This window comes from Centruroides vittatus, unplaced genomic scaffold (assembly GCF_030686945.1).
Source record: "Centruroides vittatus isolate TY-2023 unplaced genomic scaffold, ASM3068694v2 scaffold_861, whole genome shotgun sequence".
Classification (NCBI taxonomy): Eukaryota; Metazoa; Arthropoda; class Arachnida; order Scorpiones; family Buthidae; genus Centruroides; species Centruroides vittatus.
This window is the reverse complement of record NW_027122718.1, coordinates 1,102,392-1,117,154: the sequence shown is the minus strand read 5'-3', so window position 1 is coordinate 1,117,154 and position 14,763 is coordinate 1,102,392. Positions and strand designations below refer to the sequence as shown.

At 33.5% G+C, this 14,763-nt stretch overlaps 1 protein-coding gene across 1 annotated transcript in view; it reads left to right on the top strand.

Annotated features, from left to right (window-relative positions):
- The first annotated feature begins 4,767 nt into the window (after positions 1 to 4,767).
- The window catches only part of LOC136990036 (uncharacterized), a 48,684-nt gene continuing 38,688 nt past the window's right edge, over positions 4,768 to 14,763 (top strand). The window contains exon 1 of the mRNA XM_067288370.1: positions 4,768 to 4,854. The gene's annotated coding sequence lies outside the window, so the exon portion shown is untranslated. The remainder of the gene's footprint in view (positions 4,855 to 14,763) is intronic.

Here is a 14,763-nt window from a genome sequence, read left to right as displayed (position 1 = left end):
TTACTGCATATTTAAGCGTACAACGTAATAATAATGCCGTATAATTGCCGAAGTAACAAATATTTTGTGTGTTGAGTGTATTGTGTGTGCGCGCGCGCGCGCGTAACGCTGGATGTATGAGAAATTTTTTATTTTAAAATTTAAATTAATATGCGACATCGAAAAAATTAAATATAAAATTAATTTACAGAAAAAGTATTTTAAAAAATTTAATAATTTATAACACGTTAAATTGTATTTTTGTAAAAATCTTAATCAGATTCCATTGATTGTTACTAAAACACGTTTTTATTGGAGAAAAAATGCACTTATTCGTCGTATTTATTTTAAAATTGGAAATTTTTAAAGATATTTCTTTAGAAAAAAGAACGTTTTTGAATTTAAATTATAATCGATAATCACAGCGACGGTACGACAAAAAGTTTGCTAAATATAATGAATTTTTCCTTCGAGAAATTAAAAACTCTTACAGATATTTTTATAAATTATTTCATCAGGACAAAATTTATTATTTTATTGCATAATTCCATACAGATTTGTATTATCTATTAAATTTGTACTGTGTTTTTGAGAGTTATTAATGCTTTTCTACGTAAACAAATTGTTTAAATTCAGTTTAAACGAGGACATAAAAGCAAAATACATTAATCCGATTCGAAATAAAACACAAAGCAATAAGAAAACAATTTATCATAAGTAGAAAATATCGTTATTTTTGATCATATATTGTGAACCATAAAATCTATTGAATAAAATATCTTTCATTCGCATTCATCTTTTCCCCTGTTATTTATTTATTTACAAACAGTCTTTTTATTCAAATATTTGGAGAGTTATGTGTTTTTTTAAGACGAAAGACTCTTCTAAACTGTCTACTATTGGCCTAGTGGATAAAACTACCGAACAGTGGTAACTAGTTGGTGGCGGAGTTTTCCGGCTTTTCTTCCTACGTCTAGCACCTTAATTGGGGCCGGTTTGTGGTCGTCGCCAATTGCTAGCCACGTGGAATTTACCACGTTTTCTTCGGGAGTGTAAAAGCAATTTATAGATCTTCACGGGAATTTTCCCTCTACACGTTCTCACTTATACAGGCAAAATTTGTATCCTGAATGAATTCGTAAAGGGATTATTTATTCATAAATGTTGCTTTTATTATATTCCATTTAAATAAGTCAATTTAAGCAATTCTAGAAATTTTAATGCCTTAAGAATATTGACTAATTTCAACTGAAAGCGATACGATAATACAACTCTCGATCGTATAGAATGACAATAAATATTTATGCACTCAAAGAGGATTCATCCATCATTCTTGTGTTATGGCCGAGGACTAAGCCAGTTGTTACTCGTAAACCTGTAATTTTTCCTGGTTCAAACGGATTTTTTTTCCTTTTTTTTGGTACGGGGATGTGCTTAATGAGAAATGTCCACAGTACAGAGTGTTAAATCCGATGGGATTTGCCATTGATTACCTATCTATGTGCTATTAATGATTGTTGTCAGATGTCTGTAGAATCAGTTATTTTTTGTGTTTGTAAAGAACCGCAGCTGTTACTAACTCGCTATTATTGAATATAATTTTACTTTAACACAAATAAAAAATAGCTAATACACTCGAATCTATATTGTTGTAATTATATTATCATTTCCAGTAATTTGTACATTTACATCAATTTTTTAATTCATATTAAATATTTAAAAGAGCTGGCAGCGTGGTCATTCTTTATTTGTTTTCATCCCTAATAACTGCTACCGTGACCTTTATAAGTCTTCGGATTGGTTCGGGGGGGATAATAAGGGAGTAGTGCCATATCTTCCGAATCAAATGTCCGATTTTACTAAAAATTTCTAGAAACCTTTTCCCCTAATACACAAACCTCTCTGAAAAATTTCAGAAATTTTCGACCAAAGGCTCGGGAGTTATTAAGCTTCAAATTGTATGAAAAAACCATGCCCCGCATACTAACATCCATATATACAGAAAATTCCCCAACTTTTTGTATTTCTAGACGATTCAAGGTCCCCGAGTCCATAAATAAAAAATCTCGGGGTCATTTTTTGACGATCGCTACACTTTCCTTCTGTTCCGTAACAACCGGAAAAGTAAAAATAATGAGAATAGAATGATGTTTTGTTTCTAATTTTAAGTTGTTTAAACTTTGAATCTTCATCGAATTGAATCTTTTAAAATTTGCTGTATTTATTTTCTACAAAAGGTCTTTCTTCGTTTTTTATTTTTGAAAAAGTTAAATATGCTATCTTCCAATTTCAACTCGGCACCGAATGAAGGGAAAAAACAGCACTATTTTCGTCATAATCCAAAATGACGTAAGAGGAAACACAAAGGAAATTCCTCTCGGGCTGCAGAAACATAATGGTTGTCTATAATCTTGAAATTTCAATCCAACTTTACTATAATGCTTTAAAATTCCAATCGTTTACTTCTTGTTTTTTCGAGAGATATTCAATCTCACGAAGTCTTTGCTTCTTTGGGGACAATACCCGACATCGATGTTTAACAAAGGCAGAGGGTCATCATAAACTGTACTAAGCATTCGGCCTTAAAAACTGCGTGTTAGAAGGATTTTAAACTCCTTTTTCTCGGAGAAAAAAGTCATATAAAATGGATTCCTTTTAAGTATTTAGAAACTCTTAAATATAGAAAGCCAGTAGAAGATTATTTTAATAAGATTTTTTTTAAAATCTTTATTTTCAATGGTTAATGCTGTTTTACTATTCTTCGATGTAAATATATTTATACATCAAACCTGTCCGAACGGACAAGAATAAAAAAGAGATTTGCATAAACGGAACGATTTTCTATGTCAAAAAATAAACCCGTTCGAAACGGAAACCTGTCAAAGCGGAAAATATTTCGTACCGTAAGATTCCGGCTTTTATAGGTTTTACCGTATATTATATACAGTTACGTAACTGCTCTGGGGGTGATCCGGGAGAAGGAAAAAAAATTAAGCGTAACGTAAAATTATTTATTTAAAGTTTAAACCCTATTCCCAAAGTGTCCGGGGATTCAACACCCACATCACCCTCATAAGTATTATAATATTCTATAAAATATATTTTACTCCTTGCTTATTTTTACGTAGTTTTTTAAAAACTGGATCGAAGTATTAATTAATTAAATAGCTTAAGAACAAAATTAAAAGACGAAACACTTGTAAAAATATATAGAATTCATTATTTGGAGTTTATGCCACGAGGTAGATGACACGTTATAAAATTTTAATCGAGGAGGATCTGGTGACAAATCGTACGAGCGAATAATCCAGGAATAACTCGCCTAATAATTCGAAAATCTCCATAAACATATTTATTTTCCAGCCGCAAATGGCACCTTCTGGTCAAAATTCTACTAAAAAAATGGACAAAAACCGGAAGAAAAGACGAATGGAGTTGGACCAAATAATGTGTATTATATAAATTCGTTGCGCTTAATTACAAAGTTTATTCCCTAACCCATTGACATTCACAATAATTCTTTCAATCCATTTAACACGAGTTTACATCATTATAGAGGCAAGATGCTGTAGCTCCGACGGCATACGTTATCACTGACGTCAGGCTACCCGGGAATGACGTCAGAGAGACCGGTGCTGTCTCTCGTATATTTGTAAACTATGTGAGCACCGATCAATTCTCGTATCTGCAAATATCTATACTTTGGCAATATTTAAGAAATGGCCAATCTTTAAAAATTTGTAAATCGGAGACCAAGTTTTCTTTTTAATGACACTAGAAATGAATATTTTTACGTAAGCTCGTATCGATTTTTGTTAATAACGCATTTAATACAGTTCTAGTTTCGATCAAATCCTATATTTTATGTCCCATTTACGAGTCAACGATTTCAAAATGTTGCGGGTAATGCTTAGTAAGGAGGGGAAGTGCCACTTGTTATTTTTCAATCCCCGTATATCGTGCCATTTATTAAACCGATATGCGGCATTAATAAATTATTATATCTCATGAATATTAAAATTGCCCGAAATGTATGTTACTATATTCTACTTTTGAATATTGCCGTCTTCGCACATTTCTCTGCCCAAAATGATAAGATCTTATTTTAATATTTAATTATATCTTTTTATAGGCGCACAATGTTCAGCGGAAAGCGAAGATTAGCCCTTCGGATCGAAGAGAATACAGTCATTTGGATGTTTCCCAAATGGAATTTTATTTCAATAGTCTCCAAAGTTTTGCTCGAGAAGAAAATATTTTCGTTTCTTTTTATTCTGACCTTGATCCGCAATTAGATAATATAAAGCTATTTGGACTCGGTCCTCGGTAGAACACGAATTAAAACGATAACGATTTTTAAGAATTCTCTATCGTACGGGATTTATCGATTAATAGACGGTCGTCTCGCCAACTTTCGCTGGCTGGTACCAATTAACGGCAACGTAATAATTACTTTTTGAGTACTTCCCCTCGTATTGCCTCCTCGCGTGCCCGTATTAACCACTTCACTCTCCCTTTCGCGTAACACCTCGGTACAGTCGGAGTGTAAACGTACCGTAACTCGATTTACAAAGCGTTATATACGGGACGCGATTAAAAAAACACACGGAATTTAAGAAGTATACGGCCGTGGTTATACGGCACTAGTTTGTAATTAATACGGGTTTAGGCGATTTTTTATGGAAATAAGAAGAGGAAATTTAGTCGGGCTTCGTCATTAACCTGAACGCGACATTACTATTCGATCGTTACGTCATACGGCTATGCGCAGTCTCACTCAGAATGATACACGTCGGTCAGTGCTGAGGTTACGCCAGCTTGCAGACGTGTCGGGATGTTCGAAAGGTGGAGATGGAACTTGGCTTTTATCTACGGGTGAGTAGTTTCTATCTGCACGTATCCACAACGGATTTTTGAACCAGATAATTAATTAACGAACTCTTCGACTTTTCGTTTAAATAAATAAAATAAATAATAATACATCGTTAAGAGTGTAGATAATAAGTGCGTTTTTCCGTCATTGCGTACAACTACCCCCTTAAAAAGTTACTTTTACGCTTTAACGGGAAAATTTTCATAAACGGACCCGAAAAATCGAATTTCCGTGTTGTTTACCAGTTTCGTTCTGAATTAAACCGTTATAAGGAAGAAATGTATACGTAATAACGCGTAGAAATGTACGGTATAGCGTTATAAGCGGGATTTTAGCCAATCTCTTTCGTTGTATTATTGTTGACATATTTGAAGTTATGTCAACGTGTCGGTGTGTTAGGCTATTTCTTTTAATGTAACCCTCGGGGATGAGGATGACAATACTAACGAGCTTAGATGTCGTGTCTCGTTGACACTCTGACAAATTTATCAAGCACCCCCTCTTTTGATTTATTCGAAAGTATTTATCAAGTTTTGCCGTTAAAATCACACAAATTCTCGTTTCAAAATTTACAATATATTCTTTTTCTTAAGGAGTCGATTTAGAACGTGTCTTCCCGTGTTTAACGGGTAACGGGATTGGTTGAGATTCTAACAACGATCTCGAGAAAAATAAATATTTGGAAAGATATTTATAGCAGCCACCGATAAATAAGATTCGAAGATAGTTAAGAGTCGGATAAATGAAAGTTACAGTTAGAAATGTTTCAAATATGAAGATTTTCTTATATTTTTAGCTTAAAATTTCGCCTGGCGCGGTGAAAGGTATTTGAAATAGAATTCTAAATCGAGACGTAGTGAAGTGGCAATTTCGTCTAAAGCTACTTTTTTCGTGCTCGGAGATGGTGCCGTTATCCATATTTTCAAGTATTTTTTCCCTCGATGTAAGATCGAATTTCACCAAGAAATTTACTTGGTTTTCGAGAAGGTACAACGATCCTTTTTACTTTCTTCTTTTTTACTTCCTCCCGCTCTCGAGCATCGGGTCTTACGAGGAGTGTTGTCAAAAGTACTGACAGTTGCGTTTTATTCAAACTTCTTCACCGTTTTGACGTAATACAAGATTGTTTCCAAGCATTTCTTAATATTGGATTTTTTCGTGCATGTTGATATATATATATATATATTTCTATTTCTATCAATTTAATAAGCTAAGGTTTACGTCAGTAACTCGCAGGACTCGTGTATTTTTCTTTACAGAATTACAAAATAATCCGATTTACTTAGGCAAAAATTCTGACAAATTCGACCAATAAATAAATTTATAGTCGAGAGACAACCGTAACAAGATCTTCCTCCATAATTATTGGCTTCGTATCTTGGTTTTAAAATAATATAAATATCCGTGAAAGCTTTATAAAAACATACGTAAAAAACTAATATAAAAATAACCGACGAAAGCTTATTTCTATCGGGAGATGGAGGAAGGAGAAACGATGAATTTCCAAAGCTTTCTTCTTAAATAAAAACAAATGGAAGACAAAGGTCTAGAAATACATCCAAACCACCGAAGCAAATTTTAAATTGTGGCGTGTGACGAAGCAACGTTATATTTCTTTTAGACCCTTATCATCCATCATCTTTTATTTTTATCATAGGAAAATTCCGTACTAATAGCTCGGGGTGTCGATGATTGATATCACACGGCTGCGACTGGACGTCCACTCTGTAACCGGACATTATATAATTAGTGGCGGTAACTAATTTATCTATATTAAAGTAAATATAACACCGTTAAATAAGTAATAAGTACACGAGATAAATACTTTTCGAGTTACGTTTACTGTTAAAAATTACGTCCCTGCCGAGGATTATTACGTACGGACGTCCTGGGAAAATTTTTCGAGGAGGAAAAGCTCGGAGACAAGTAATTACGCCAACAAATTTAATTTTGGGGGGCTTTTCTACAGTATTTCGTGGAAATTTCCCACGGTCGAGGGTGTAAGGTTGCGCGCATCAATCGACGATTATAATTTGTGGAAATTACTGGATCCCGGTAAAATTCCCGTTCGCTCCCCTCCGAGGAAGCCGTGATCCTCGAATAATATTAAGTACAGCTGTACTAAGCCGAAATGATATCATTTATAGAATATTTTTCTATTATCTAAAAGCGTAACTAATTTTATAAAGTCTCTAATAGATTTTGTGTTACTACAGTAGATCAAATTGGTTATTTTATGCAAGTTTTATACTTTATTTATTCTTATTACGACCGTTTTCGCAGCATTAAATCAGTTTTTGTTGTTATTCGATTGAAGAAAGAAGCTTTTTTCCTTCTTTAGATAGTAAAATCTATAAATATAATCGATTGTTTGTTATTGTCATTACCGTTCTAGAGGTGTAATTTTAATTGGGATTCTCTTTTCTAGTGTTCTCTCTAAACGGAGGTGACTCGTATCTTTGCTATTAACAATTGGAATAAATAAATAAACGAGCTACTTAAATTATTGAAATTTTAACAGCTCCGTCTGATAAATTATGATGTAAATTTATTTAATAATAGTTAAAATTGATCTAAGTAGCAACACGATAAATCTTATAGGGAAAGAATATTAAAGAAAAAAATGTTAAGCGAATAGATGTAAAAAGTTTCTCTCTACAAAGTATTTCTAGCCGGTGTAGCCTGATTTATCTTCCTTTTTTTTCTAAACATTTAGTTTGTTATCGGGACAAAAATTTCCACCAGGATACATCGATAATGGTTGTATCACGCACAATCTCCTTTCCTTTCTGTCGAATTACATTATTAAATCCCTGTATATAAACCAGGTCAACTTAGAAATTGCATGTTCTCTATTGTATACACGTAACGAATCGATGGAGTGCATTATATACACACACGAATATATGTACTGGCTAGATTTTGGGTTTATCTATTGTTGTAATTGCGACACTAGCATTAATTCTAGTTAATTGATTACTTAAGAATTTCACTTTTTGAATATTTAATAAATATTAGTGGCCACGAAATTAGTGGTTTTCTAAGAGAGAAATTCATTAGAAATAATTTTCGAGTGAATACTTTCGTTAAAATTAACGATTACAGTAAACAATATAATGGTTATCAACACACTCGGACTTAACGCTATCGATATAATGCTTATTCGTCATAATTTTACCATTACTTAAAGTGTGGAGGAGTAAACGATGGATAGAAGCAAAATAAATTGCGCTCCTTATCTCTTCCTATTAACATTTTTATATATTCTCTTACCGTCTATTCATTATTATAATCAATTTAAATTGCGTTTTATTAAAAATTTCAATATATAAATTCTGAAAAAGGAAAGAAATATATGAAAATTTCATTTTATGCTTCAAAAGTCTTACTTTTTTTCACCATAACAAGGAAAAACAAAAATGAAATCCAATCATTAACAGCTCGTTTCCCGTGTTATTGAATTTAAACTTTAATCAAATTCAAACATAAGTTACCTAAAAACTTCCCTACTCCCAGCGTGTTATTCTTCGTAATCACATTATGGGCGCGTAACGAATCCTAACAGTAGGCGACACCTTATAAGATAAAAGAACAAATCTCAAATGGAAATTATCTCATAAAACTCTAGAGTGGTTCCAATAACTAACAGCATTTTATTGCTGGTAACGCTGCACAATGCAGCGAGCAATCGGTATCTAATAGGACAATGAAATTAACTAGATACAGATAACGCCCCATTCACTGAATACTTCTGTTAGATTTCGTTATTCTCTTCGCTCTTCTTTAAAATTTAACTTGTTTTGTTACTTAAAAATTACCAGAATTTTCTCTTCTATTTTTATTTTAAATCATTTAAATGTTTGAACGTAGCGAAGTTCATTTATTTTCGACGTCGTCTCGCATGCCACTAAACGAAAGATACGTTTGTTTACTTTATTCTAGTTTCTCTAATGAATAATAAAGTATTTCGATTTATAGTCATTATATTTAAAACTAGGAAACTAATTTCGAGAGAGTGAATTTTTATTTTTAATTCTGTTTAATTTATTCCACGTTTTAGGATTTTTAAGTACAAAGGGGTGAGTGGAAGAGTGGTGTAAGTAACAAACTCTTCTTTATTAAAAAATACAAGAATATACATTCGTTTAAAAATAGAAAGATAATAATTCCAATAATATTCGAGTAAATTTACCTATTTAATTAACCGGTCATTTATGTATCTCCCTTCCTCACCGCTCCCCTCGCGTACAGTAATTTAAAGTATTTACATTAGAATTTCGTAGGGTTCAATTTTTAATATCTTATTTTGATATTTTTCAAATTTAACATTAGCTAAATGTGAGATGTGTAGCGGCGTTATTTGCTTCTAACTGTTGATACGTTCTGGTGCGGAGAGAAGCTTCTGTAAAATCGATTTGCCACATATATTGCTCGGGTTTTGCTATACAATAGACTCTACTTATATAGCAATATCGGGACGTATTGAAAATGGAACAATGTTTTCTATAGATATGGATACTAACGCGAATTTACGGCAAAATATTTCACATTCTTTCTTTTAAAAATACACCGGTTGGCGCCTGGCCAACGGGCTGGCCGCGTGGAGTCTTCCGGGTCTTCACGTTTATAATACCCCAGTTTCCCATAGAAAATCCTCCCAGGAGGCATCTTCCATTTGTTGCTCTGCCTTACCTCGTCGATCTTTAAATCCTTCCGAAAGTAATGATAATCAAGAAATTGAATAAAAGTTTCTGACTTTCCCCCTCTTCTTCTTTACCAAAACTTCTCTTATCAAATTGTTTACTTAAACGAAAATCGATTCTGGATTTTTGATACAGCGAGCTTCTCTTCCGATATAGAAAAACAATCGTTCCAGACGGAGATATACAAATACACATGCCGATATTCAGCATTTGTAAATATTTTTTGATAAAATTAACTTGCAAGTCGGCTGAATATTCCTAGAAACTAGTTTAGAATCGTCTGTATTTATTTTTATTATTTTCGAGAAGTTTGCAGATTGAAAGAGAGTGAGAATATCAAAGGTCTTGTGTTGCTTAACGGTTGCCATTTCCTGGTTATATTTGCCCGTTATTAATGGATTAAACGCGACTCGATAACGTCCTACCGAATCGCCAACGTTAAAAAAGAGAAAAATTTGCATAAGAAAACGACTCGAACTAACTTTAAAGACATTAATGTTTAAATTTAAGCTTCTAAATGAATCGAATTTATGGAAATTGTTTTTCTTTCTCGCATATCCACAAAATAAACGATTAGGAACAATAATGAAATATTATTTTTTTAAATAATGTAGTTTTATTGAAATTGCGTATTAAAATGGTTATTTACGTGATTTATGAAAGAAAATAGCTAAATTGGAAAGTCATTAAAGTGATACTTTAGATGCTGATACTTGATAACGCTCATTTCCTGCCAGAAAATTTATAAATAAACTATTTCACCCCGCAATTTTTAACTTGTAGAAAATTTCTAACTGTATACTTAAAAAGAAAGATGAATATTCCCGGTTATACGATCCATTAATGGGTTCTGACGTGTTTTTCGCTTGGTGCTGTATCGTTAACGATATACAAAGTAAAATTATGTAATGCTCTTTGCTGCAAAAAGAAAAGCCATTCCGGATATTTTAAAACTGTCAAAAATAATTGAAGATCGATGTGGAATTTCTGTAAAACATTTGTTTCGGTAGATAAATAAGACATTACCTTGTTATTTCTATTTTTATTTCTCCGTATTTGAATTTTCAGGTAATCGGAACGGATGCCAGAATTCTCGGCAAAAGAGTTTCTTGCTGGGAGGAATTCTATCGAATGTCTTTCGCTATTGCTAATGCATTACTCGAAAACCTAAAATAAACTTTCTTTTCTCGAAGACACCGAGTCAAACAACTTATCGAGAAACATTGTCTTTGGGCCTCGTTTGTCGCCATTGATAATGATATTTACAATCGCTAGGAAATGCCGGATGAAGTTAAGGGCAGCAATCTTTTATTCCAACGCCATTTATTTTACTGGATCCGTTGAAGACGCTTATTTATATACTATTATCCCCACTTTTCTTCTTAAAGATAATGCTTTCGGTATTTATTCTAGGAATATTTGTGGACCATCTCTTCCGTTTCTTACACGCAGAAAGATTTTAATAAAAATATTTTATGAGGCTTGCTAAAGGCCTGATTTAGTTTAGTTTTAACTATTCGACGTCCCTTTTAAAAACAGCTCGGATGAATTTATAGATCGCCCCCTTCTCTCGAAAATAGAATAGTTTTTCCTAACTTTTGATGGGTGTATATTTTAGCTACTCCTAAATTGATTCGGATGTTTTTTAAAATATAAATTTACAAGCCTATTTTTCTTCCTTTTTTATTTCTTTTCGTGATGGACAGCAACAAAACATGACAATAGACAATAATTTATGCGCAAAACCCAATAAACTCTACGTAACTCGAATGATTTGCATATTAAGTGGGGCAAAATATAATGTAATTAAAGCGTAACGACCATCGATTACGCTAAAATGTAAATTATTAATATAAACCTAAAAATATTTAAGGCTTTCGTGCGTTTAAAATTTATTTTATACGTTAATTTGACAACGATTCTCGAAAGTGAAACGAGTATGGCGCGTCACACTAGTTAGCCGCGGATTTCTCGTATGGGTGCCACAATATCTAATGACAAAAATTGCTAATTTTTAATATTATTCTCTCATTTCTCTGGTTTGTTTTGCCTTATGACATAAGGCAACACAACACGCGAGCCATACCTTCCGGAAGGACTTTCTATGCGAAACTGGCTCCTGTTTAAGTGTTAGACGGGTGAAGAAAACTCCCAAAACTCCACGTTACCAATCCGCTGGTCAGGCACGAACCCGCGACCAACTACCAGCTTTCGGTGGTTTGATTCATTCGACCGTTGGTAAGGATGTCCTTTACGCACGCTATCAAAAATCGCGTGCACGCCACTGGCTCGAAAAACTCGAGAACCATTGATCTGGAACATAATTGAGATGTTGATAAATTATAGAAAATTTAACAGCCACGTGGCCGAGGCGATACAAACTGGCACACTCTCTACCTACCGGTTCGACAGCAATCTGGGAGTCCAGGTTCGAGTCCCGGTCAAGAATCTCGGGATACGTCGGGCCCGTCTCTCGTTATCCGGTTGACTCCATCGGGAGCCTGGTCGAACCCGTGATAAACACGATTTAAAAAGGGGGCCGTTTTATTGCCCCGAACGGAAGGAAGCAGTAAAAACTTATAGAACAAATACATAACACGCGACACACGCATTAGATATTGTCCGCAGCTGAATTTTCCTAATATTAGAGGTAAGAATTCTTATTGCGCGTTTATACACATAGACTTCGTGTATTTTTTCCATTATTTTAAATTTAAACTCTATTAATCACGATAAACAAGTCAATTTTAATGTCGGTCATTAAGAACTGTCTTAACGATTAATACCGAATCATGGTAATTAAAATTTTGCATTGTTTACTATTACTTTTAAACAATTTTAATATTATATAAAAGTAATGTAAATCAAACATCGATAAGGAAAAAAAAAACAATTTCATTTAAATGAAAATCAATATTGGATGGTATTGTAAATAAATTTGTCTTCTACTCTACACGGAAGATCTTCTTTAAATCTTTAACAGGAGCGTATCAATTGGTTTCGTATAAAAATATAAAGGAAATTAAAGAAGTATGTAATTTGTTTGATTTGTTTACAGCAAATGTTTGTCATACGCATCAATTTTTATTCACCCGTTCATAATTTTACGAATGGAAGATTCGAAATAAATCTTTCCAAATATATCAAAGATTTGCTCTTTACATCGATAGCGAATGATTTTCCAATAGATTTCAATATATATGTATGGTTTCTTTTATTACAAAATATATATCAAACAGATAAAACACATGGAATTTTTAAAAAAAGAATAGAAAATAACAAGTATCGCGTGTTTTATTCGAGTAAACTGTAAGAGAAAAATAAAAATGTGTTCTTTTCCGAGCAGTTAATATTTTGTAATATTAAAAACAGATTAAGGTTTATAAGTTATTTGCTCCGAAAACAGCCTTACGTGTCTTTGGCCAATTTACTCCGTTCCGAAAATAGCTTTGCACGGATAGAAATTGGATGAAGAAGTAACCGAAACCAAACAAAAAATCAGTAGATTTCCTTCATTAACGCTTACAGTCGTGTCGACTAGCAGATCGCGTTGGACGGCAGAGATAAATTAAAGCTATTTATAAGTTCGAATTTCCGAAATTTATTTTCAACCGCGGCTTAATAAAAATTGACGTTCGCTCATCTTTTTATATAATGCAAATACATAATTTACTCGAAAATACGTCGAGTATTATCGAGTAAAAAACACGACTGGAAGTATAAATATTTTTAGTTAAAACACAGATTATTATTTAAAACAACGCCCGCGGGAGCCGAGCGGATAAAACCACCGATCACCGTTAGTTGGCCATAAGGCGGGTGACGGGGAGTTTTCCGTGTTTTCTCCACGTTTGTAACACCTAAACAGGGGGCAGTTTTCCTTACGAGAAGCGCCACCTGTCACGTTGCCCTATACAAACAACGAAACTCGAAATAAACGCTATAATTATTCTTTATTTTCTTTAGATTCCGCCCGACTAACGTAACGTAGTAACGATTGTATAGTATCGTCTCCGTCCTTATCGAGCGAGTAGTCGAAACGTTGGCCATCCATCGAGTGATACGTTGAAGTTACGTTAAATAATTTACTTCGACTTTTATTCCACCGGAATTTATCAGATGCCGATATAATCGTGTCAGACATCGCGTACGAACAAAGTAGATACAGTGGGAGAAAATTCTATCGGCGCGAGTTTTCTTTTATGTGCGAGAGAAGTTCGAGATTGTATCGAAAAATAATTTGGCTTCTTTTCTTTGCCAGTGACTTATGATTTGAGTCAGGTCGCGCATCATTCGATTTTTATCCATCGTTTGATCAAAACTTCACCATTCCTTATACGTGATGGTTTTCTCAAAATTGCCTATTATGCGGCATCGCCCCACGCACTCGGATTTATATCGTGTCTATTCTGTATAACTTTTAATGCCATTTTTTTAAATATAATCAAAAATGTGGGCCGAATCTTTTTATGATTATATTCGGGACGTGGCCGAAATGAAATCTTTTCCGTTCGTCATTCAATTTTATAACTTTAATTCTGCAATCATTTTATATTTCGAAAGGGCAAAGGGCATCTCTATCGAAGACCCGTTATTAATAACCTACTGCCCTCTTTTAGCGTAAAATATATTCGTATATTGATAGCGCGCACCTACTTAAGCTTTTAATTTGTACTAATTCCCTTACAGATTGTTTCAAAAGCTGTTCAAAACGAAACCTGCCAAAATGGAGAAACTATTCGGTACCGCGCGATTCCGGTTTACTCGGGTTTTACTGTAAAGTTATTTCATTGTTATTATCGTTACTTCGCGCCCCAACTTTTGCGCTTCCGGGTTCGGGTCTAGTGGGCGTAAAGGGAAATTCGTCACTGCACGCGCATTTCTTCGAATTCCTTCCCGTAATTAAAAAGCATTAATTATTATCAATTAACGCGTATAGTTACAATGCTCGTTTTGTATTTGCTCTTAAACTAATTTACAATTAATTCCTTTTTTTAAACGCTTTCCATGATTAATTGTAAATTTTTACGGGAATTTACCTTTCAGAAATGGAAAGGTAATAAACGGATCGGAATATAATTAACTCGAAATTAATCGAATGTACTTAATTTTTATTTAGTCTTATCCTAAATATAATTTTAATTTTCTAGGATTTAAACAACTTTCTAATCACTTATAATACTCCAGTCTTAATGCGAATCGTCTAAA